Consider the following 27,445-nt stretch of genomic DNA (forward strand, 5'->3'; position numbering starts at 1 on the left):
ATAGACCTCTATCACAATTCCCTTAAAATATCGCATCGCATATAGTTATCGCAATTTTTAGGGCCCTAATCGCAATCACACAAAATTCCCATATCATGCAGCCCTAAGTGGCATGCAAACATTTTGGCACCCCTAGTCAAAATTACTGTTACTGTGGACAGTTAAGCAAGTTAAAAATGAAAGATGGCACCTTTCCTTTGTATTTTAAGCACAAACTGTTTTTTAGGGCCCAAGCAAAGGTTTGGGCACCCTGTCTGGTTAGTGCCTAGTTGCACCCCCTTTAGCAAGTTTTACAGATTGTAATCACTTTTTGTAGCCAGCCTAAGAGTCTTTCAATTCATGTTTGAGGAAGTTTCATCCATTCTTCCCTTCCAAAGTCTTCCAGTTCTGTGAGATTCCTGGTCCATCTTGCATGCACTGCTTATTTGAGGTCTATTCACAGATTTTCAATGATGTTCAGATCTGGGGACTGTAAGGGCCATGGTAAAACCTTCATCCTGCACGCTTTAAGGTAGTCTATTGTGGATTTTGAGGTGTGTTTAGGATCATTATCCATTTTCAACTTCAGCTTTTTACAGTTGGTGTTATGTTTGTGTCACGGCGGGGAGTGGGGGAAACTCCCCACCATACAATATCAGTCGCTGCTACGCCGGATAGACTGACAAGCAAAATCAAACTGACCTCAGGTTCCACCACCCCAACATATAAGGAGGCCTGAGGTCACACCCACCACACCTAGCAAACACACCTTAACCCCGTGCACACCAGGATGGGAAGGGACACACAACTTAAAGGGGAAGTGTCAAAACATGCAAAAACAACATGTTGCCACCGGCAACATGCACGGCAAAAGTGTCATGGTCCAAAATACCAGACCATGACACAGCCGTGACAGTTTGCTTCCAGAATTTGCTTGAATTTATTTGAATCCATTATTTCCTCTATCCATGAAATGTTCCCCATGCCACTGGCTGCAACACAACCTCAAAGCATGATTGATCCACCCCCCATGCTTGATGGTTGGAGATGTGTTATTTTCATGAAATTCTGTGTCCTTTTTTTTCTCCAAACATACCTTTGCTCCTTGTGAACAAAGAGTTCTATTTAAACTCATCTGTCCACACAGGATTGGTTTCCAAAATGCATCAGACTTGTTTAGAAAAATTTGGACACTGAATTTTGTGTAAGGATGCAGGAGACGTTTTCTTCTGATGACTCTTCCATGAAGGCCATATTTGTGAAGGTGTCACTGAATAGTACAGCAATGTACAGCAACTCCAGGGTCTGCTAAATCTTCCTGAAGTTCTTTTGGGGTTCAAGTTGGGTTTCTGATTTGCCTTTCTAGCAACCCTAAGAGCAGCTGTCTGTGATATTTTTCATGGTCTTCCAGACCTTCTCTTGACCTCCATTGTTCCTGCTAACTGCCATTTCTTTGTTACATTTCAAACTGAGGAAATGACAACCTGAAAACACTTTGCTATCTTCCTAAAGCCTTCTCCTGCTTTGTGGGCCGCAACCATTTTAATTTTCAGAGTGTTAGGCTACTTTCACACCTGCGTTCAGGTGTCCGCTCGTGAGCTCCGTTTGAAGGGGCTCACGAGCGGTCCTGAACGCAGCCGTCCGGCCCCAATGCATTCTCAGTGGAGGCGGATCCACTGAGAATGCATCCGCCTGCCAGCGCTCAGCCTCAGTGAGCGGACACCTGAACGCTGCTTGCAGCGTTGGGGTGTCCGCATGGCCGTGCGGAGGCGAGCGGATCCGTCCAGACTTATAATGGAAGTCAATGGGGACGGATCCGCTTGAAGATGACACCATATGGCTCAATCTTCAAGCGGATCCGTTCCCCATTGACTTTCAATGTAAAGTCTGAACGGATCCGCTCAGGCTACTTTCAGACTTAGAAAATTTTCTAAGTTATAATGCAGACGGATCCGTTCTGAACGGATGCAAACGTCTGCATTATCGGAGCGGATCGGTCTGATGAAACATCAGACGGATCCGCTCCGAACGCTAGTGTGAAAGTAGCCTTAGGCAGCTGCTTAGAAGAACCCATGGCTGCTGTTTTTGTTTGGACAAGGTTAGAGGAGTCTGGGTATTCATAAAGCTTTGAAATTTGCATTACCTGGCCTTTCCTAATGATTATTGTGAAAAACCCTGAACCTTAACAGGCTATTTAAATTTAAGGTCTAAGACCTCAGTAAAGTTATCTGAGCGCTCAAATCTACTTGGGTTCCCATACTTTTGCAAGGTACTCCTTTCCTTTTTTTCACTCTAAAATTGTACAAAACAAAAAAAATACACTGATATTGCTTAAAGAGGACCTTTCATCGTTCCAAACATTGTAAGATAAATATCAGGGTGTGTAGAGTGGCGCTCCGGGATCCCTGGCTGGGAGCTCTGTGCTGCGATTGGACAGCGCTACAGCCTGGGAGAAGGAACGCCCAGGGAGAAACAGGGCAGACTCCGCCTAGTATAACCAATTCAGCGAAAATACCAGGGGACATAGCGGGAGAACGGAGCGGCGCCCCGGAATAATAGTAAGTGCAGTGAGATCCCCGGGCGCCGCTCTACACAGCCTGAGAATTATCTTACAATGTTTGGACTGATGAAAGGTCCTCTTTAAATGTTGAAAAGTGTGTTTCATCTTTAACTTTATGCCTTTTGGAGATCATTTTGTCTTCAACTTGCTTAACTGTTCACAGTAACAGTAATTGACCAATTTTGCATGCCACTGTATGATAGATTTCAATTCCAGCGTTTGTACTTTCGTACGTTTGGTTGGATGTATGGAACAACATTGTTAATATTCATATGGATGTACTGTTGTGCTGTTTGTTGACCTACCATATGCTGCTGCTAGGATCCATTTTTTCTATCGCATCAACATTATTATATATATTGTGAAATAAATAAAGAGTGTATATATTTTTCTTTTTTTTTTTTGATGCGTGGCTACTTATTTGGTGTGTATTACTGTCATGATAAATTCCCCCCAATATGTTGCTGAACAGTCTATACAACGTCACTGAAGAAATATCAACAAATCACACTAACATAAGATCAGTTAAAAATACTACTGAAATAAAGGATATCTAGAACAAATCATTTACAGAAAACTACGTTGATGCCTTGTGCAAACACAGGGGCACATTGGCCATAGACTTTACAGGGAAATTTCCCGGTGGGCCGATGTCCAGGGGGCTGCCTGGGCCCTCCTCACGGCCGGCCAGTGGACGTATTTGAGGAGGTATTTTGTGCTGCTGGCGGCAGTATTTTGTGATGGACTGTGGTATTTGGCTCTGTTGGGGTGGTATAATGTGCCACAATATGGTATTGCTGGCCCTGCCTTCCATCAATTTGGACCCAACTACAAAACAGGGCCACTTTTAGTATTTTCTCCAGGGCCACTTTAAGTTCCCAATCTGCCCCTGTGCAAAGACCATACACAGTCTCATCATTTAGCAGTCTTCAGTTTACAATATAATTTCATGTTCACAGATCATTTACCAGCTCTGCTTAAACATGGGGTGCATATTCTGAAATAATACTGTGCAAACCCAACCCAACAGAAGGTAAAACAACTTAGCTACCCCTGTACTGCAGTGTTGGCATCCAGTGGAAAAATCGGGGGGAAAAAAACAATGTATCACAATTAGAAATTAGGTTGCACAGAGGACAGCCAAGGAAAATACCAAGGAAAAAACCTACATGGCAACTGGAATACCTGGGCCATGTTGATGTCACGGCTGTGTCATGGTCTGGTGGTAGTGGACCGTGACACTTATGCCGTGCATGCTTGTTGCCGGTGGAAACGTGTTGTTTTAGCATTTGTGGTCACTTCCCCTTTTAGTCTGGTGTTCCTATCCATTTTGGTGTGTACGGGGTTAAGGTGTGTGCAAGGTGGAGCTGGGTGTGGCCTCATGGCTCTTCTTATGTTGGAGTTGTGAGCTTGAGGTCAGTTGTTTGTCTGCCTTTGTAGGAGAAGGAGCTTTTCTCCTCTCTGGATATTTCACCTGTCCGTGAGGGCCTCCTTGTGCAACATCAAGGTCTTTAGCGATGTCTCCCTATGTTCTCCTCCATGTTCTCTTCCTTACCTGTTGTTATGTTTGGTGTGGGTTTGTTTTGGGGATTTGTTGTTATGTCTAGTTTGGGGTTCTATGTCTGGTATGTTTGGTGTATTGCCCGGCATGGTTTCTAGACATCCCCTTGTTTGTCTGTACCTCCGGTGAGGGGTCCCATGGGTTCCTCGGAGGGGGAACCACAAGTCTGCAAGCAGTAGTTGTTCCACCCAGTCGTTGTGGCAGGTAAGTTCTGTTGTTCCAGTGCTTGTCGTTTTGCGCTGGGCTCTTACCTGCTGCTATGTGTTTTTGCTTGCTGTCTGCTCCTTCCTAGTTGCTAGGCCTGTGTGAGACTCCGGTTCATCCGTGTCGTGGATGAACCGGTCGTCTCTTATTCCTGACTCCTATTTCAGGGATCGTTAGGGTCAGAAGGTCCCAGGTTCCGGAGTATGAGCCCCCTACAGTCGAGGTCGGCTCATACAGTTAGGAGGTCAGGGATAGGATGAGGGTAGCATTAGGAGGTGACCTGCTCCCCTTATCCCGGTATCCAGGCCTACTTGCTTTCCCAAATTCTCTACATTGTACGGTGGGGAGTTTCCCCCACTCCCCAACGTGAAAGTATGTTCCACAAGGAGGCCCTCACGGACAGGTGAAACATCCAGAGAGGAGAAAAGCTCCTTCTCCTACAAAGGCAGACAAACAACTGACCTCAAGCTCACAACTCCAACATAAGAAGAGCCATGAGGCCACACCCAGCTCCACCTTGCACACACCTTAACCCCGTACACACCAAAATGGGAAGGAACACCAGACTAAAAGGGGAAGTGACTACACATGCTAAAACACGTTGCCACCGGCAACAAGAATAAAACGGCATAAGTGTTACGGTCCACTACCACCAGACCATGAGACAGCCGTGACAGTTGAGTTTCAGTGCAGAATGCAGGTCTCTAAAGCATATTATACATTACACAACGGTTTCTTCCTTACTGCTTTATGGTCTAAATTCTGAACCCTTGCAGCTCATTTACATTTTTGGCATCTAAACTGCAAAAATGGGTGACCCAGCACAGCCCATCTTGTGATCGCCTGCTTTGCTATGGAAAACTGAAATTTCTAACTGTACCCTGCTCAAATATGTAAGCCAAGGGTATCCAGAAGACATTGTGTATGCCAACTTGTGTAGTTAAGACATAGAGAATCTGCGACACCAATTTGGATGTGAAAATAGTGTAAACGCTAGTTGTTGCATACAGAAAAGCAAACAGATTTTCCTAGTTGATGGTTATTTATGATCTCAGTAACATTAAAGGGAACCTGTCAGCTCCGATACACCCTCTGTCCACCTTAGTAACATTGCTGCGGTGGTTGCACATGCTCAGTTCAATCCTTCACCAGCCAGATTGTTTTTCCAACGCTATAACAATAACAGGGAGGGAGCTGCAGCAGAAAGGACACATCTTCTGAGAAAGGAAAACGCCTCCTGAGCAATCAGATCAAAATAAATCTGGCAGAGCAATTATCAGAATGAATGTGGGGAGCTCTGCATGTGAGGTAGAAGACTGGTCCTAGAAAGAGAATGTCATTGACCGTATGGTGCCTAATCTTCATATTTTATATTAATCATGTAATAAACACTTAGAAATTGCCAATTTATTGATACACCTACATGTCATAATGAATACTCCTCTGAAGCTAAAATATTGTAAAGGTACCATCACTGTTACTGCCTATGAGTACATACACTGCGTGCAGAATTATTAGGCAAATGAGTATTTTGACCACATCATCCTCTTTATGCATGTTGTCTTACTCCAAGCTGTATAGGCTCGAAAGCCTACTACCAATTAAGCATATTAGGTGATGAGCATCTCTGTAATGAGAAGGGGTGTGGTCTAATGACATCAACACCCTATATTAGGTGTGCATAATTATTAGGCAACTTCCTTTCCTTTGGCAAAATGGGTCAAAAGAAGGACTTGACAGGCTCAGAAAAGTCAAAAATAGTGAGATATCTTGCAGAGGGATGCAGCACTCTTAAAATTGCAAAGCTTCTGAAGCGTGATCATCGAAAAATCAAGCGTTTCATTCAAAATAGTCAACAGGGTCGCAAGAAGCGTGTGGAAAAACCAAGGCGCAAAATAACTGCCCATGAACTGAGAAAAGTCAAGCGTGCAGCTGCCAAGATGCCACTTGCCACCAGTTTGGCCATATTTCAGAGCTGCAACATCACTGGAGAGCCCAAAAGCACAAGGTGTGCAATACTCAGAGACATGGCCAAAGTAAGAAAGGCTGAAAGACGACCACCACTGAACAAGACACACAAGCTGAAACGTCAAGACTGGGCCAAGAAATATCTCAAGACTGATTTATCTAAGGTTTTATGGACTGATGAAATGAGAGTGAGTCTTGATAGGCCAGATGGATGGGCCCGTGGCTGGATTGGTAAAGGGCAGAGAGCTCCAGTCCGACTCAGACGCCAGCAAGGTGGAGGTGGAGTACTGGTTTGGGCTGGTATCATCAAAGATGAGCTTGTGGGGCCTTTTCGGGTTGAGGATGGAGTCAAGCTCAACTCCCAGTCCTACTGCCAGTTTCTGGAAGACACCTTCTTCAAGCAGTGGTACAGGAAGAAGTCTGCATCCTTCAAGAAAAACATGATTTTCATGCAGGACAATGCTCCATCACACGCGTCCAAGTACTCCACAGCGTGGCTGGCAAGAAAGGGTATAAAAGAAGAAAATCTAATGACATGGCCTCCTTGTTCACCTGATCTGAACCCCATTGAGAACCTGTGGTCCATCATCAAATGTGAGATTTACAAGGAGGGAAAACAGTACACCTCTCTGAACAGTGTCTGGGAGGCTGTGGTTGCTGCTGCACGCAATGTTGATGGTGAACAGATCAAAACACTGACAGAATCCATGGATGGCAGGCTTTTGAGTGTCCTTGCAAAGAAAGGTGGCTATATTGGTCACTGATTTGTTTTTGTTTTGTTTTTGAATGTCAGAAATGTATATTTGTGAATGTTGAGATGTTATATTGGTTTCACTGGTAAAAATAAATAATTGAAATGGGTATATATTTGTTTTTTGTTAAGTTGCCTAATAATTATGCACAGTAATAGTCACCTGCACACACAGATATCCCCCTAAAATAGCTAAAACTAAAAACTACTTCCAAAAATATTCAGCTTTGATATTAATGAGTTTTTTGGGTTCATTGAGAACATGGTTGTTGTTCAATAATAAAATTAATCCTCAAAAATACAACTTGCCTAATAATTCTGCACTCCCTGTACAGTATGCTATAGGGCCCACCCCATTTACTACTAGAGCTAGGCTACATGCATGACTAGAACAGATGTGATTAGCTGTTAATTATGTTTTATCTGTCTGCCATATGACCCTTGTTTATGTTGTTACTTATGAACCGAAATTCCTTTCCCAAGTTAAAAGCATGTTTAAAAGTGCATGCCAAGACAATCAGCTCTCTCCATTAGTAATTATCACATCCCAAGGTTATCTGACTGGGAGAAATGACCACAACGAACTGCCATGATAGCTGAAATCCCTACCCGATTAACTCTTCATGTTATTGTGCTGACCCCAAGTTCTGGACAGATAAGGTTTTTTTTCAGTTTTATTTTTTTTGTGACCAATTTGTTTCCTGCAGGCCAATTGTGTTATGCATACTTTGTAGCATGAACAATGTAAACTGTTGTACCTTGCACTATGGCTTCCTGTCTGCCCCCAGCAAACTTTCCTCATGTCCTTGTATAGCAGTTACCTGCATGCGGGAACACAACTCATGGAAAATATAGGACATTCCCATTCTGTCTAATGAAAGACTTCATTGTCTGGCAACTTCCATATTAAATAAGTAAGAAGGCAAATACTTCCACAGATTATTCCACTATTACTGCTTGCTTGTCTACGTCTATATACCATATAGCTATCTATTTTAATGAGAACTATAATGTACTAGTAGTTGAATGGTTTCTAAAGGGAGTAGGTGACCTGAAAGGCTGTTTAAACATAACTTTATGTATAGTTTTATTATCAGCATCACTGTGAAAGAGAAGTTTTCATGTGGCATTCGGAGTACCCACAAGTGTCCTGAGGGCAGTCCTTAACTCTAAAGTGCATTTGTCTCTCACTGTCAGCAGTATCAACCTAATTAAACTAGGCATACTGCCTGTTAGGATTGATTCTACTGTTAAAAACAATACCTCTGTGCAACTCAGCTCTTCTCGTTTACATGTTCCCCTCCCCTTGACTTACAGGTCCAGGCATCAGCGTTCTCTTGACTGGCCCTGCACATCACAATTATAGCGCATGCGCAGTAAGCAGCTATTCAGCTGAAGCTGATGTTCGTGCATGTAGCACATGCACCAGTGTACTATTACAGTCAGGTGGATGGTGAAGCTCTGGCCCTCAATGCACTAATGCTCTAATTTACGTATATAGACTAAAAGTATGTTTTCATTGTAATGGAGAACGGATATTTGAAAACATGGTATTGTTTAAATCAGCAGGATCAGCCTTATCAGGCAGCATCTTGTAGACGGAACAAAGTCCAGCTCTCAAGTGGTAAAGGTGCTCTGACCTGCTCTGCACGGATCCGGGCTGTGTTCACACCCAACGTAGATGCAGCAAAAAAGTCCAAATGGATCCAGCGAGTAAAATCAATGATTCTTTATTTTTTCATATGCCTGGTTTGATAGGGCTGATCCTGTTGACGGGTCCACTTTAAATAAATACATACTATATCTCTTCCCAAATAATCCATTTAATCTTTTTGTGGGACTGTTCCAAGACTTGGACAGCTAAGAGGCAGGGGTTATGAAGATGACGTTTCAGAAAAAACCTGAGCAAGGCTTAAAGGGGTTGTCCCACATATTTTTTTTTTACAGTTTTCAAACCAGAACCTAGATTTGTCCTGCTCACTGAGAAGGCCGCACATGCTCAGTTTCATCCTTCAACTGCCTCCTGAGCTGTGATAGGTAGAGCATGGACACGCCCCCTGAGCTGCAGCAGAAAAGACACTCCCCTTGAGCTGTCAGCCTGATATAAATCTAGCAGAGCAATGAATGGGGAGATGTCTGGATCCATGTGAGGTACAGGGCTGGTTCTAGCTTTGTTAGAAAGAGATTGTCATGTACTATATGATGTCTAATTTTCATTTTTTACATTATTCGTGGGATAACCCCTTTAACAGGATGAGGCAGCTCTTTAGCTCAGTGTTGTAAAGTAACTTGTCCTGCTGTGTGATTAGGACAGGTTTTGTTTGTACTAATAGGACGGCGGCCATTTTATTTCTCCAAATGATTGCTCCCTAGACAAAATGAGCTATTATAACTAATGAAAGGTATTTGGGAATATATTTATAATAAAGTAATATTTAGGTATTTTAATTTTTTTTAATTCTCGGAGAACCCCTTTAATCTTGGAAGAAAGTGAAAGGACACTAAAATTCATACTTTTATACAGGTTCATGGGATTGCCAGCAAATTACATGAGAAGTAAAGTAAACTGAGAAAAATGTTCTAAAAGTAGACCCCATTTTTTTTCTCCAAAAATTCTATGAAGTATTAAAATATGCCGCCTTTCTAATTTTGCTTTCTTTAAATTATTTTACTTATTATCACCTTTAACAATATCAAGTGCAGCTCAGGCAAAACGTTTTCGACTGGGGATTACAAGTACAATGGCATGTCTCAAAGAAATGTTACATTAGATAAAGCATGCTTTTCTTCATACTTTGTGCCGTTAATTGTTGGAAAATTCTCTACAAAAATTGCTTTAATTGCACTTAGTGTCTCCATGGACTTGGATGTCGGACTGCAGCTCTCAACAAATTGCTTTTTACTTAAACAGGACTGACAACGTATCTCTAGGCAGAGAAAGAGACACCCTTGGCTGTAAATTGTTTTTTGGCACTGGTAGAAGCTTCTGCATTATTTAAGTGCAGAGAATAATTGGGATCAACCAGCATAAACAGAAATTAAATATTTAGTAGCAAAAACAAAATCTGCTATCACAGCCTTCCTTAACTTGTAAAGTGCTGCTGGTGAAATATATTTTGGTGGTGAAGTAATCACAATACACCGAGAATTAGACTGCTGCCTTCGGTTTTCTAATGTAGTGATGCAACGTTTATCAACTGCCTTATCAGTCTTCAGCCAGACCTTTATAACCAAGACAAAATTCTTTACTATGATAAATAGGTCCCTCAATCTGTCCCCAAGACAGAGGAACTGAAGCATAATTCCTGTATTAAGGCCTAACTCACACATCAATGTTTCAGGCTTATATTCCATGACTAGATCATGCAGGCGATTGTCGGGAGGGAAGCGTTCCTTCCCGGCAATCGCCTGCCGGTCAGCAGAGGAGCATACTGCTATTGCTATGCAGCATTCTCCTCCTCATGCCATCATTCGTCCCCATACTGAATCACTGTTTGCAGGCAGCAGATCGTGATTACACAGAATCATCTGCTGCCGGCAAACCTGCTGAAAGATTCCAATTTCCCAATGAATGAGCGCTTGCTTGTTCATCAGGTAATCGGTCTTTTCTGACCCATCGTAAGTTGAAACCAAAGTCAACATACAATGTCTCAGACTCAGATCCAACCAATCCAGGCCACTTCTCTGGTAAAACAGCTGTATAAGTTGCTAGTTAGCAGCTATTCCTGACTTTTATATGTAAGGTCATGTTTAATTTGTCTTAGTTATCTGCTTATTTTTTTTAACTCTTCATTTTATATTATCTTGGATGACGTTTTAGGGCTTTAGAACCGATCATTCAACTTACAATGGTTTCAACATACAATGGTTGTCATGGAACCAATTAATATTGTAACTTGAGGGACCACTGTATTCTGAATGGAGGATCCTGTCTACTTATCTTTACAGGCAGGATTAGAATAAAATACAACAGCAGTAAAGTGATCTGTGACGCCTATTATTAGGCCTAGTGGTCAGTGAGAAAACTGCAGGAATTTATGTTTTTGTTTAAATATAGACAGTGACGTGGAAAATAAAAAATAATAAAAATTCTTTAAAAATATGTTAAACATAAAAATGTGATTCAAACAATAGGTCAATTTCTGATGACACATTCCCTTTAACTACTGTATATAATTACCTTTTCATAGGTTTTATGAATAACAGTAACACTTTGAAAACTAGTGCAAATTAAATAAGTAGTTGACATAGCAGCTTATCAGATCTCTGCTTTCATTTTTCAATTCAAAGGATTTTTTGAGATAACAAAAATTACTGAAAACTACCTATGTGTGCACTGAATACTCACACGTGTTGTCACCATAGATCAGACATGATTATATTTCATTTTAGTTATCTTGCCCAGTTCTGTGCTGCACCTTTGTTTTGATGCTGCTAGGGCCTGCAGTGGACAAGATTACTATTTAAAGAGCGACTAAACTTTTATAATAATTTTTTATATGTTGTCCCTAATCCCGTAAAAAAAAAATTCTAATATACTTTATTTATTAATTTTCTATTTTTACTACACTTTTACATCCCTAAAGCGCACCATTCAGTGTGCACTTAAAACTCAGTTCTCCCTAAACCGCTGACAGCTCAGCGGAATACGGAGTACAAATTTTATGAAAGGGGCTGCAGCAGCGCAGGGAGTATGGGCAGGCACGCTCTTTGCTGCTCCTGTCGGCGCTCCCTGGACAATTACTAACTCTTGGCCAGGATTAGCTGAGCGAGCTCATGCTTCTGCCTGCTCCGCTAAGCTAAGAGAACTGCATATCATTCATAAAATGTGTACTCCGTACACCATATACCGCTGAGCAGTCGGCGGTGTAGGGAGAACTGAGTTTTAAGCACACACTGAATGGTGCACTTTAGGGATGTAAAAGTGTATTAAAATAGAAAATTCATAAATAAAGTATATTAGAAAAATCTTTTTAGGGGATTAGGGACAACATATTAAAAATCATTATAAAAGTTTAGTTACTGTTTAAAAGACTACAGTTCCCATGGTTCATCTCCCCTTTTCACAGTTATTGGCTCTGTTTACAGCTGCCCGCGTGCCCCTTTGTTACAAGCTGCAAGGCAGTGCTCTGCTACCAGGTACTGCACAGCTTTGTTGTTCTTTTGCTCACAAGAGCTGCTGCCCAGCATGAGAAATATGATACGCTGGAACAATTGGCGATCTGGCACCAGTTGGAACATTTGGATGTCAGATTACTGTATATTTCAGCGTGTTACGTATTTGGAGCCCATATTAGAGGCTGCTGTTGCACAATAAGAGAGTTGTTATTCTTTTAAGGGCATTATGGGATGTACTTTATTGTATACTGTGAATCTGTATACACTGTCACCATGCAGGTACACGTGGGCTCAAGTCCAAAGCATCTGTCAACTCGATCTCTCAGGCGTCTCTATTTAGTATTCTTAGGGGGTCATTTACTATGCTGAAATATGCCTAAATTAGGAGTATTTCAAGTGCAGATGGCAGGGCAACGGTTAGCTATCAGCGACTTCGCCCCGCTCATAACAGGTCTAAAATTGTAGGCATGGCGTGGGCAGGGAACGGCCTGTCTTACATTTAGAACTGGCACTGGATGAGCCAACGTTATGGAGAGGCCTGCGCTTCTTCATAACTTTGGTGGATCCACCGCCAGCTATGGGCCTTTTTGCCGGTCTTAATAAATGTGCCCCATAATGCCTACATTCTACTCTATTAGCATTTTTCAGTGCTGATGCCTCCCTTTTGACATCCAATAGCAGCTAACACATATTATGAGATAATGACTTTACTACTGTAGGGCGTTGCACAGAAGCAAATAAAAGTACTCATATTATAATTCCTTACAATTGCATGAAAGCAATTAATAATTATTAATAATAATGAAAAATAAATCTGTATTACAATTTAGGAGTAGCATATACATTATTCAGAAGTCACAATCTGCAGTAATTGAGCAGATTTGCCTCTTGGCCATTGTTCAGTCATGCATCCAGAAAATTAGAGCACTTTACGAAAGAGGGGATTTAAAGCACGGACTAAGAACCCAAATCTCCTGTCTTGAAAGGGGATCCTGCATGTGTGGTTGAGAGATAACTACACAAACGCACCAATGATGTGCTAATCAATTTGTACTGGATTAATATTGAGCACCCTGTGATATTATTACAAGCACACAAGCACTGCTTTATCCAATTCTATACGGATAACGTATTTATCACTAATTTACCATAAATGTGCAGCTTTCATATTCTTTACTTCTAATAAAATGGAAAAAAATTAATGATTGAATAGTGTCATAGTTTAATGGTCCGAGGACGTATCAGTATGCTGAAACAATTATCAAGCAGAGTTACATCTGCCAAGCTCCTCTGGGAAATAACAGAATTTGAACATATAACATCCTCTGTGAGATAATAGGTGCAAGAAACAAATTTTTTATTATAATAATCAGATTGCCCTTTCGCGACAGGCCTCAAGCATAGGTGGAAGAGAGACATTCATTTTGTTTTATTTGAAGAAGACTCGAGTTAAAGCCGAAACGCGTCACATTTAATATTGTAATGCGGCAATAAACCCTGAAGAATTGCAAATTCAAAGTGAGTGCTGGTCTTAATTTTGCATGAATGATGTTCTGATTTGAATGTCTAATGAAATATTACACAACTATACTCGCTGATGATGTTAGAATCTTAGAAAACTTGTCAGCTTTCAATTCTTCATTACTTCCTAACACTGGTCTACTATTCATAATACAGTTCTGTTCCTCAGTGTTGTTTTCTGGACTTTTTGCAAAAAGACATTGTGTGCCACCACCCAAAATGCATGAAGACGGGACCAACTGCCATCTCTAGGCAGGGAAAGTACATGAGACAAAGCATTGTGGGTATGATTAGAAAGGGGAGAATGGCAGCAGGCAGGGTCTCTTGAATCTGAGAGACCTGCGGATATACAAATATATAATGCCAGTGATCTTTAAGTTACAAAGTATCTTAAAATGTTCTGTAGCATTTCTCCGATATGTGCAATACGCTAAAGTGATGGGACTCGCAGATGGTTTATACCCTCTAGTGATGTTTATGCTGGAAAATACCTGTAGTAGAAGTCTGGGTTCTAAAAGGATGGTCATGAGCAGAACTAGTATCAGCATTTTGACCACCCTGTTACCAGGGTCAGAGAATTAGTTGGGCTTTTCTTCATCAGGGGAAAATATTCTGCTTGCTGACCTAACCATGTATCTGTTCGTTGGCACCCAGTACAAGGGCACATGCTTCACCAACCCCCCTAGCTATGCCCCTCAATAAAAGATATTATTTCTGAACTTCAGGTGTTATATATCAATATATTTTGTGGCCATAACAAAGTGTATTGCTGCATTCATCTACGTATGCAGAAAATTGTTCCCGCCTGGTCAAAAAACAGCACTGCAATAACGTTACACTTCTGTCCACACTTGACTTTTGTTATAAAGTTGCACAACACTGAATTAGACTTTGCAAAGTTCTGGGTCCTAAAATGCTATTCGTCTATTGTTATGAACACTTTATCTTCCATAGGTTGAGATATTTGAATTGATTAAAGTCTGTATACTACATAAACCTTAGATAAATAGGAAACATGTATAATATGTCTTAATAACTAGTATACAAAATGTAAAGGCAGTTTTGTGAAAACATTCCCTCCAATATTTCCATACTGTACTCACCTTGTGAACTTGGTAGCTTTATAATACTGACTCCGAAGCTGCAGTTTAATGGCAAAACCTTTGGATTATCCTTTTCCTCAGTCCGTCAGATGGTTACGATTATTTCCTAAAATAACAGAGATGGTGAGAAACTCATGGATAACATTTTGAAGTCAGTTTAAAAATATTCGCCCCCCTTTTATTAACGAACCTGTGCCAGAATTCTATCATAAGTTCCACCTCATTTTTGCCGCAAATCAAATTGGATACATTTATTGTTGATGTGCGCCAAAAAGAACAGTTTCCAAAAGTACCTAGAAAAGGGGCACGGTTTTGTGGAGTCATAAAATCCCTCAGACTTATTACAGTTTTCTGGCACAAAATTTTGGTCTAAAGTAAGCCAGGTAAGAGTTAAAAAGAGGAAAATATCCAACTTCTAGCAAGATGCCTCAAAGCTATCATACAGAGTGCACTGTTTTGATAAATTTAGTGCAACCCATGGCTCTGTTGTCCTAGTGTACACCAGCGTTCAGCAACCTCGGATAATCCAGCTGTTCTGAAACTACAACTCCCAGAATCCTCCTTTAATTTTTATGGGAATTACAACAATCGAGCAAGTGTGCATGCTGGGAGTTGTAGTTTCAGAGCAGCTGGAGTGCCAAAGGTTTCTGACTGGTGGTCAACACTGTCTAACTACTGTATTACACTCCATTAGTAAATGTCGGCCATATTAAAAAGCAGCATGGTTGTCTTACTACTGATATCATTGGATACAACTATTCATTACATAAGTACTCTTGGCATTCATATTTTTGAGATTTTGGTGACATTTTAGATTCTTCTGCAACAAGGCATATTAATATGCCATGACTACTAGCTGCTGCCGCTGCTACTGCTTTGTGGTGTGTCATGGTTGGACGCCAGTAACTTCATTCAGTATTACTATACACAGGGGAAGTGACAAAGGTTAACAAGTTAGAATGTTTCTGAGACATTATAACCTAGAATCACTAATATTGCTACTAAAAATAATTCATAGTGATATCTGCATTACTGTGCATCTACTGTCATATTAGCCCATACTACAACCATGGATGGATCCTCTGGATAGGTCATCAATGTCAGATGGGTGGGGGTCCGACACCCAGCCCCCCAACTGATCAGCTGTTTCAAGCTGCCGCAGCGCCGGAAACTAACAGTGTACGGAGCAGAAGCAGACAGCTCTGTATACTCTGTAGTTTCTAGCACCAGCAAATTGATACTCAGCTCCCATTCACTTGAAGAGCGGTCTGCCTCCAGCCACACACACTGTATAGTGTCCAGCTCTGCGACAGCGGAGGATAGAAGAGAATTGGGAAGGGGCACCTTTAACCTAACCCGGGGATTGATGTACATATAGAGGGGGTAATTGGTGGTCCAGTCAAGATGCACTACAAATATAAAAAACCCTCATAATCAATAAATATAACATACGGACCTTTCTCTGTGGTCCAATTAAACTCGGCAATGCATTAAAGCTCTGATCATTGTAAGAGTGATTAAATAAAGCACATAAAGGATAGGTTCTCATTAGGCCCAGCGGATTCATTGTCCGTAGTCTGTAAATCCTCTAGGCCTCCTTTTGAAGAATTCTTCTTCCTAATCACCTTCTCTGGGGGAGGGATGAAAGAACTCAATAACCTGGAACCTGAGACTTTTTGGGTTACCACCATGGAATTCCCAAACATGGCGGGCTACGCCTCAGCTAATGCCTGGGCAAACCGACCCCAGCTGTTCTACAGTTTAAAAAAATCCCTCATCCTAGATTTTATATTTGTGGATATATTGTATATATATATATATACACTCACCTAAAGAATTATTAGGAACACCATACTAATACGGTGTTGGACCCCCTTTTGCCTTCAGAACTGCCTTAATTCTACGTGGCATTGATTCCACAAGGTGCTGATAGCATTCTTTAGAAATGTTGGCCCATATTGATAGGATAGCATCTTGCAGTTGATGGAGATTTGAGGGATGCACATCCAGGGCACGAAGCTGCCGTTCCACCACATCCCAAAGATGCTCTATTGGGTTGAGATCTGGTGACTGTGGGGGCATTTTAGTACAGTGAACTCATTGTCATGTTCAAGAAACCAATTTGAAATGATTCAAGCTTTGTGACATGGTGCATTATCCTGCTGGAAGTAGCCATCAGAGGATGGATACATGTTCTCATTCTGTTTACGCCAAATTCGGACTCTACCATTTAAATGTCTCAACAGAAATCGAGACTCATCAGACCAGGAAACATTTTTCCAGTCTTCAACAGTCCAATTTTGGTGAGCTCGTGCAAATTGTAGCCTCTTTTTCCTATTTGTAGTGGAGATGAGTGGTACCCGGTGGGGTCTTCTGCTGTTGTAGCCCATCCGCCTCAAGGTTGTGCGTGTTGTGGCTTCACAAATGCTTTGCTGCATACCTCGGTTGTAACGAGTGGTTATTTCAGTCAACGTTGCTCTTCTATCAGCTTGAATCAGTCGGCCCATTCTCCTCTGACCTCTAGCATCCACAAGGCATTTTTGCCCACAGGACTGCCGCATACTGGATGTTTTTCCCTTTTCACACCATTCTTTGTAAACCCTAGAAATGGTTGTGCGTGAAAATCCCAGTAACTGAGCAGATTGTGAAATACTCAGACCGGTCCGTCTGGCACCAACAACCATGCCAGGCTCAAAATTTTAAATCACCTTTCTTTCCCATTCTGACATTCAGTTTGGAGTTCAGGAGATTGTCTTGACCAGGACCACCCCCCTAAATGCATTGAAGCAACTGCCATGTGATTGGTTGACTAGATAATTGCATTAATGAGAAATAGAACAGGTGTTCCTAATAATTCTTTAGGTGAGTGTATATATATGGACAAAAAGGGAAAAATGTATTTACCCATGTGGTACAATACAGCATTTTTGCTGTATTATACCACATGGGTAAATACATTTTTCCCTTTTTTTTTATATTTTTGGGAGTGCTGTCCATTTTTCCATATTATGTTTTGGGTTACCAGCCTGTGCCCTGGCACATAGCACCCATTTGTGAATTGGATAGTTGGTGCTGCCATTTTTTCCCCCATATATATATATATATATATATATATATATATATAAAATACAAAAAAGGGGCAGCACTCCATGGTAAAAAAAATGAAAAACCTTTTATTCACCCATGTGGTACAGCAACGTTTCAGCTCAGCAATAGAGCCTGTCTCATGGAGTGCTGCCCCTTTTTTGTATTTTGTGTAGTGGGTAATTGCTTATTCCCATAGGGCAGTACACCTGCTCATTGTTATTGTCTGTGCTGCCATTTTTCCTTAATATATATATATATATATATATATACACACATCTCAAGTGAATCAATAATTCTATGTCAACATGCTAACAACACGCTACTAAAACTTTTGTCTTTTGGATGGAGTTAAGACTTCTTAATTGGCTGACAAATGGAGCGATTATTGGGAAAGGGTGTTCCTAGGGATGTAGGGACATTCGTTCCCAATAATTCTCCTGAATAAAGGAGCCACTGATCACTGATGAATGAGCAATGAAAGCATTGTTGAAAACATGTATCTGTGTGGGTATCGTGGGCCCCATACGGTGGAGGTGATTGCTGCATGTAAATATAGCTTTCAACTCCTCTAACGAGCAGGCAATTATCAGGAACGAATGGTGAGTCGGCCCACATAAAACAATAACTATTAATAATTTTTTATGTTTATATGGCAATTTCAGAAGTGAGGACAGGCAAACATTTCCCCTATCACAGGTATAAAGTCAAACTGGTAAATATATTTTTTCACACTGCACAGCAAATATTTACAGCTTTCAAACAGGTCTACCTTCGTGTGAATTTCCCACTACCAATACGCGCTACAGTATAATCCAAGCTAATACCAATACAAACCATGCTATTACAACAGTAATACACTGTACAGAGCATTTGTGTTGTGGCACATTACAAAATGCATACACATAAATCATTATGGAGTCAAGTGTGACCTGCATGCAGAGGGAGGCATTGTACACATAAGATTAAATTACATGTACTTCCAATGGGCCTCCATGTCAATTCAGTTCATTAACGTGAGAGTGGTGGGAAGCAAGTGGCCTACCGAGGAGATAAAGGATCCTCCTGGATAAAAGACATTCCATGAGGGAAAACCTATTTGCCTGTGAAGTGATATATATCGTTGAGTTCAAGCTTCAAGTGAAAGAATGTTGAATCACAGCTACTGAAATAGGTTTAGCGGGAAGCTGTTCTGTGCTCCTCTTCTGTCTGCCGGATCTCAATCTACAATTCCCATTGAAGTGTTAAGCCCTGGGAAACGCGGATTAATAGCGAGAACAGTTTGGTTTGTCCGCCATAACAATGTGTTTTAGGGCTGTTGCCACAAGCCTTCATCAAAGCTCGTCTGAAGTATAAATGATATGCACATCTCAAATTATTCTAACCCTAAAAGATACTGTGTTTGCTTTCTGGAATGTTCACTACAAATCCCAGCATTTTTACATTTGTGTGGGATCTTCAAATTAGGATTGACTGACCTTGTCATAATTGCAGACAAGTGCATAGGAGCATAGCTCACCTACAGTGTCACAATTTACTAGCAATCTGTCCTGAGTCAGAACATTTTAACGAGACAAAATGTTTAATCCATTATTTTATCCTGTTTTGCCCTTTAAACAAGTGCTACTGAATATTTAAAGGGGTTGTCTATTTTTTTTGTCACACAGCCAGCGGCATTTATGGAAATATCCATACTCACTTGGTCCACAGCACTCCTGCTCCGCTCCCCAGCTCTATGTACTGGACTTCCAGTCCTTGTCTGCCAACTTCCACATGGATGCAACCAAACACTGGCCTCAGCAGGGATGTGTCCCAATTCGCACATCACTCCTCATCACGTGCCATTTGAGGACATGTCACCACTGAGCCTCAGTGGTAAAAGTGACCGTGTCCGTGTGGAAGTTGAGAGATGGGGATGGAAAGCCCAGTGAAGAGTGCCAGAGATCTGGAATGGAGCAGGAAAGTGTGGATTTCTCTACAGGTACACTAGCTGGTGGGCAAATGAAAAAAAAAAAAAACTAAACAAGCTCTTTAAAGGGAACCTGTCATGTTGAACATGGTGTTTGAGCTGAAAGCAGCATGTTATAGAGCAGGAGGAGCTGAGCAGATTGATATATAGTTCGATGGTAAAATATTCAGTACAACTTGTATTTTATTCATTAAAATTTTTGCACATTCTGGGCTGCGAAGTCCAGTAGGAGGTCCTATCAGTGATTGACAGCCTTCCCTCTATGACTGTGTTTACAGAGATAGCTGTCAATCACTGATAGGACCGCCTCCTGGACTTCACAGCCCAGAATGAGCAGGAATTTATAGGAATAAATTACAAGTTTTACTGAATCTTTTCCCATAAAACGATATAACAATCAGCTCAGCTCCTCCTGAAATATACCAAGCCGCCTGCAGCTCAAAGTGTAATAGAAAAAAGTACCCCTCCCCACCTCATGCGTCTGTATTCTATGACAGAAAAAGTGAAACGGGTGCTTCATAAAATATGGCGCTCGTTCTGAAGACCATATTTCTAAATGGATTTATGCCACACAATTGGCATAAATACATTAAAGGAGTATTCTGGTTGTAACATGTCATCCCCTATCCACAGTATAAAGGACAACTATCAGATTGGTGTGGGTCCCAGCGGTAGGACACCGACCGATCTGATAGTTACCCCTGTCCACAGGATAACTTGTTATAAGCGGAATAACCCTTTAATAAAACTCCTGCTTCCCCTCCCCTACTAATAGGGGGAACTCGCACAGAAATGTATATGGTTACCATTAACTGCAATGGAAGCTGCAAAATCTCTTTACACTGAGCTCCCCCTAGTGGTGGCTGCATGAAATTGTAGTATTTTACTGGTGGGCTAGAAATCACTTTTGTAACTGAGTCTTATTAAAAGGATTCTGTCAGCTAGGTTTAGCCTATAGAGCTGAGGACATGTGCTGCTAGATTGCCACTAGCTCGACCACAATATACATTTCCCATAGCTGTAAATGCTTTTATTCAGTCAAAAAACGATTTTATATATAGGCAAATGAGGCTAGTAAGGAGCCCAAGGGGCTGTTACCAACGTTTCAGGAGCCCAGCCACGCCTGCGGTGAAGGAGCCCAGCACCGCCCCGCATCCTCCGAATCTCCTCCTTGCTCCCCTGACGTCGCACAGTTACAGCGCTGTAATCTCGCGCATACACGGCACAGTGAGGTGCTCCAAGAAACAGTTCATGACTTCTTTACAGAGGAAGTAAGCCAGTCTTTATTTTTGCATGAGAAAGCATCCATCATATCAGATGTGTTAAAAAGGGAAATGGAAGACTTTAATCCAGTGACTTCACACAATGGCTATAATGGAGATGATGGGCCAGACTGAATATTAGCCTTGTTAAATCCTAGGTACGCTCTCAGAACAGCAGACACGATGGTCCTGGTGCACGGATTGTCATCACTGAAAACTAAATCAAAGTATTCTTTGGATTAAAGGCCTCCTACTGGATTTACACCAGGAACACGTAACAACTGAGCAATGAGAACCTAACTGTAAATCCATCACATTGTGGATGATGTGACTGGTGGCAATGGTTGGCATTAGCCGCATCCGTTCCTTTGCCATCCTCCCTTTCCTAGCAATAGGCTTTCAGCCACCGAAGCCACTGGAACACCATTCTGTCATTCTTGATATCATTTTCGTCCCAGTGATTTCAATATTTAATGAACAGATTGGATATTGTCAAGAGTTATTTCAGGCAGGAGAATACTGCCCCCAAAGTTTTCCTGTTCACCGTAAATGATGGGCAACTCTAATTTCTGATCAAAATGGAATGCCATTGAGACCAATGGAAGATATTTTCTCATTTACTTATGATTTTTTTTATATAACTGATAGGAAAAATTGCTATGTGAAGAGACGCTGATATCAGAAGACAACAAGAACCTTTATTGTGCAGACTTAACATTTTACCTTAATCAATGACAAGCCAATATAGAGACATGGGATACGCGCAGGCTAGACCTGTGCGGCTGCAGCATCTGACCGCAGAGGATAGTGAAGCCGCTAGAAAAGAGATGTCAGCCGTAGCTGCACATGGACTGAGAATAGGAGGCACGAGCTGGGCATGGAGCAGAAAGCGAGGGGGAGAAGCAGCCCTATTATCCTTCTCTTGTGCACTGAACTGTTGAGAGGGGATCACATCCCACCTTAACGGCTTCACTCACACAAAGACGGAATCAGCCATCATTGTGTTTGTGTGTGAGAGAAAGTACATTCTTTATTTGGAGCATATTTCACATGGGGGGATGCATGAAGCTATTCGGAATACCTGTGTGCAATTGTCAAGGAAAAAAAGGAATATTCACAAATGATGTGTTACTACCTAAAGACAAACTGACATAGTGAGAAAATGGATTATAGAGGTCACTTTACATTTTATAAATTGCACCATAAGTCAAATCTCTGCCTACAGATCTTTCTTGCTGCCAGTGTAAATTACGCTCGAAGTCAGGAGTAGCCACAACCCGTCATATGATGGTTTTCAACCAATCATACAGCAAATACTTAGCCATGGCTATCTGGCAACTGGCCAAAAACCATTGTATGGCACTCTGTCTATGCTGTGGACTCTTTCATGTATACCGTAATTTACACTGGCAGCAGTTTTGTACAGATCTCCCCCATGCAGGTGTTCACTAGCATAGATCAGACTAAAGGAAAATCAACAGACATTTTGCATATGCCCAAATGTATCCAGATGGCCCCATTCACCTGACAGAGACTAAAAGATTGCACTTCTGGTCAGAATGGCTACCAAAAAAAAAAGTTAAAACCAGCAAAACAGTCAATTTTTAACAGGTTTTTTGTCACTGATGCCTTTTTGAGAAACAGATTCGGAGATTAAAACGCTCCCCTCCAATTGTATGGGGGCTGTCGGACAAAATAGGACATGCCCAATTATTTACCATTCTTCTCAAAAAGGTTGTGTGACAGCTGTTAAAAAAAGGCTTGTGAATGTAGTCTTAGGGCTCTTTTTCCGTGCGTGGAATCCACTGTGTGAAAGAGAGCCAAGCCCCATTCCGGACAGCAGAGACACGGAGCAGTAACATGACTGATAATGCTCTGTGCTTCTCTGTGACCTTTTTTACTACAAAATCGCGGTGACAACTTTATCTCACTGTGATTTTGTAGTAAAAAGATCACAGAGAAGCACAGAGCATTATTAATCATGGTAATGCCCCGTGTTCTCTGCTGTCCGGAACGGGGCTTGGCTCCGCTCGTGTGAAAGAGCCCTTAGGCTATATATCCATCTGCCATTTTTCTATAAAGCATAGTGCAGCAGACTGCTCTGTTCCACAAAGATACACCTTTGAAGAAAGATATACTACATGCAGGTTCAGACTGGGTACAGGTGAATCCCCGGGTGGGCCCCTAAGCAAGGTGGGCCCATTGTCCCCCACCCCCTGCACAAGTAGCATATGACTCGGTAGACTTACTGTACTACATATTGATAGGCAGAGTACAGAACCTTAAGAAAATATCCAGTTTATTATTATAGACACATTCATGTCTCTGAGATGACATCTACGTGTCCTCCTTTCCCAGGGACCTGCCTTCTCATTGCTGCAGGGACCCCATAATCAATCATCTTGTAGGATCTTGCTGCTGTGTGAACAGGTAATATTTGGATGTATCCGTATGGTGGGCCCCCAAAATACACTTTACTAGTTGGCCCTAGACAGCCCAGTCTGACACTACATATACCGACTCCATGGTATATGTTTTTTGACAGTAGGCAACTATGGGCAATTGATGCAAAAACAGCCTAAAAGGCAAATTAAAACTAGCATTTCTTGCACTGAATAACCTATAGCACCCTTCTTAATATCAGTGTCCCGCGCTGGGTATAGCAGCACATGGCGTTTTCATGCAGATAATGAGCACTTTGGAGTTGCACTTTTCCTGTTGACTAGACTGTACTGCTCTAAATACTCAGCCAAAATTGCTTTGGTGAAATGAAGGAGAATTAATTTGGGATATTGACAAGAAATGTGACAGAGAAGGCATTTACACTGTTGACTGCACAGTTATTCCTCTTAATGATTATGATTCATGGGAAGCAAATGCAGGAAAAGCCCAGCTGCTTACCACAATGATTTCACTTATTGGGCAAGAGATACTGCTTTATTTCACACGACAAACCACTCAGCACAAGATCACGTATAATAATAAACATATGTGAAATGCAATGTTATACCATTACAATGCACATAAGTAATATAAAAATCACCCTCGCTGTCATTTTAACATCCGCACTGAGTTTTTAATTGTTTTTTTTTAACCCCTTTTAGGAATAAAACTGGCTGCTGCAGGGAAAATGTAGTGTTGAATTTTAGTGAATGGCTATCCAAGTAACACAAGTATATGCCAAGTCTGCCGATAATCCGTTGAGTGGCTCTCTGCTCATAGTGGAGGTTCCTAGGGAAACTCCTGTATAATGTTGATAGGACATAGATAGGCTAAAGACTTTAAAGATATCCTCAGTATGGTTCATTAGCATTATCATTACATTTTAATCCATATCTATCATGGATATGACATCCATGGAAATCTTGACACATAAGGGCAGATGGTGGACCTCCTAGCATCCACTCAGAGTTTACTTTTTCAGCCATTATCCTCGGTCCTCCCTTTTTTAGCCCCTGACCTGTAGCGGTACAGCAGCAGCATTGTCTTGCTGTATACAGTCCATGGCTAGTTGTTGTCATTTGTGTCAGGACAGTATGAAGTTGAGGGAGATAACTGGTATCTCTTGGGCTTCAAAAGTAGGACTTTCTACAGAACCTGACCTAACCCTGTTCAAATCTTTACATGGTTGAACAAGCAGTCCTTTGTCTGTGACAGTGTCACATGAAATAAATCCAAACTTCAAATTAATAACCTATAAATGGTCATTTCCTATCTTGCTCATTATCAAGAGATTATGTTCTAAAGAAAAGAACAACTTGTATTGGGAAGCACGACAAAGAGGTTTAGCAGAATAATGAAACCATTCGTAATTGTTACCTTACAATATCAGCATTTGTGTGACGGGAATAACAAGTCATTAACCAGATGGTGTTTAATTGCTATTAGTTGGGATTAGCATACCAGAAAGCCTTAGTCAACTGCAATTCTGCACACAGTGACTTGAGAAACAAGAGGTATTTCTGATAAAGATGGCAGCTTACGTCTTTTTCGAAATATAAGATGCTTACATACATATGCCACCCCACTCATAATATAATTATCAGTTCCGTTCATCAACTTTATACAGTATCATTTAACCTTATTGACCACAATTTGATCATGCAAGTATTTTACTGTATTTTACTGTATTTTGCACGCACCTGCCCATAAGACACCCCTAGGTTTTAGAGAAGAAAAATGAGAAAAACATTTTTTTCAACAGACCTACAATGTTAATCAGACCTCAGATCAGACCCCCATGTTATTAAGACCCCCAATCAGATCTCAGATCAGACCCCCATGTTAATAAGACCCCCAATCAGACCTCAGATCAGACCCCAATGTTAATAAGACCCCCAATCAGACCTCAGATCCGACTCTTTTGTTAATCAGGCCTCAGATCAAAAAAAAATAAACTTTCTTCTCCTGTTCCGGACACCGCTCTTGAGATCCAGTGCTCTTCCAGCTGTGCTGTGACCCGATGTCGCACAACATGAGGTCACTGAGCACACCAATGTCCTCATACTGTTCCAGCACAGCATGTAGCGACGGCAGAAGAAGACCAGGGAGTGCTGCATTCAACTCTCCCCAGTAAAATGGAAATGCTCATTAGAATTTGCACCATAAGACGCACTCATATTGACGGGGTAGTGCATTTTATAGGGTGAAAAATACTGTAATTTGGCACACCTGGTAGTTTAATAGAATCTATTGAAAAACAAGGTTATGTGAACATCTAGAGGACATGTGTCGCTGCAATTTAGGACAAGTCCCAAACTAGGCGACTACACTCGCTTGTCTGTGGGAGTCAAATTGGTTAATACGTTTTTCCCATGTGCCAGGGGATGCGGTCGACCTAAAGAATCAAACAGCCAGACAGGTTTGCTGGTTAAACGATTCTCTGCAGGGCAGCGCCCAACGAGACTATTTTATTGGATGTACATTGTGGATCTAGCCACCTCCTTTTAGCCATTAATTTTAATATGTCCAATCACAAGTATTTATTACAGCAACCAATCAGAAAACACAATGGTATGGAAAAATACATTTGAGTGCCCCCCGCATTTTCTTTTATTCAACATTTCATTTCACTTTACGACATTGGGTGTGTTGTGGGGTGTGCACCAATCCATTTTTGGTCAATTGGTTGAGACGCTATTTCAATTTTATCTCTTATGGAAAAATACATGCAACCACACATGGGCATGAGTCATCTCTCTGCAAAAGTCCCCCTGTCTGTATATCACAAAGCTGCTTAATTAAAGGGGGTTTTCAGTCCGTAAACACCCGACACCCACCACTTTTTAGCTGTTTGTGGTTGTCAATGGCACTGGAAACAAAATAGTGGACATGGGAAGGCTCTTTACACTATGTAGTGGCTGTGACAATGTACTGTAGCTCAACTCCCATTCACCTGACTGGGAGTTCAGATCTAGTACATCTTCTGTTTCCATCCAATGCTTTGCTTCCAGTCCCGGTGGCTGAAGAAAACAGCTAATTGGTGGGGTCCTAGGTGTCTTACCTCCTGCATCTGATATGGATGACCTATCCTACAAATACATCATAAACATCTACAGACTAGAAAACCCCTTTAAAGACTTGGAAGGGACTTTCATTAAAAATAAGGTTTCATTTAAAAAAATGTTGCATCATTTGGCTTCAATGCATTACAGTACATATCAGGCTGAAAAATACTGTTCAGGGTGTTCCGAGAGCTCACTGGATGACTAGATCTCCAGTCCCTCTCTCTACTCTCCTGAATGATCTAAGCTGATTTATGATCAAATCAAACTTAAGCCTCCTGGTGAGCCTTTGCTTCTACACAGCAGACAATTTTAACACATACACAAGCAGTCAAAGGCACAAGGGAGGGATACAGCAACAGGATGAGCCACTGATGAGACAGGAGGTGCATTTCAGACCATCACAAGCTTTCCATGGGGTTGTGGCAAACAATTTCTTACATTCCAACTGGTCTAATTCTTTAAACCTTATTCTGTTTATCAATTGAATATATTGGTATCACAGTGCTTTGAGCTCATGTGACTGTAAGCAGGTGATAACTTCCAGCTTATCAACTTTTTGCTGGTAACGATCACATTCACATGGCTGACCTTGCTGGTCTCTATTTTGAAGCTATCTGTCATCAAACTCTTCAGACCTTTTTGATTTTTACACATTTTTGTGATTACAGCCTCCAGTCTTCTTGGTGATGCCACAAGGTTTCCACACCTGCAGATGGAAGTTTCCACCATTCTTTGCAGATTCTCTCAAACTGTTGGTGTACAGCCATTTATAGGTCTCTCCAGAGATGTTTGATCGGATTTAAGTCAGGGCTCTGGCTGGGCCACTCAAGGACATTTATAGAGTTGCTAAGACACTAC

General features: G+C 41.4%; 1 protein-coding gene and 1 long non-coding RNA gene across 8 annotated transcripts in view; both read right to left on the bottom strand.

Moving 5' to 3' along the window:
* Window positions 1–27,445, bottom strand: part of LOC120990160 — a 954,651-nt gene that overhangs the window by 901,444 nt on the left and 25,762 nt on the right. The window lies entirely within an intron of this gene.
* Window positions 1–27,445, bottom strand: part of SORBS2 (sorbin and SH3 domain containing 2) — a 247,820-nt gene that overhangs the window by 201,547 nt on the left and 18,828 nt on the right. For all 7 annotated transcript variants that reach the window (XM_040418738.1, XM_040418736.1, XM_040418737.1 and 4 more), the window contains exon 2: window positions 14,766–14,871. The gene's annotated coding sequence lies outside the window, so the exon portion shown is untranslated. The remainder of the gene's footprint in view (window positions 1–14,765; window positions 14,872–27,445) is intronic.

The sequence above is a fragment of the Bufo bufo genome, chromosome 2 (genome assembly GCF_905171765.1).
Source record: "Bufo bufo chromosome 2, aBufBuf1.1, whole genome shotgun sequence".
In the NCBI taxonomy this organism is placed as follows: domain Eukaryota; kingdom Metazoa; phylum Chordata; class Amphibia; order Anura; family Bufonidae; genus Bufo; species Bufo bufo.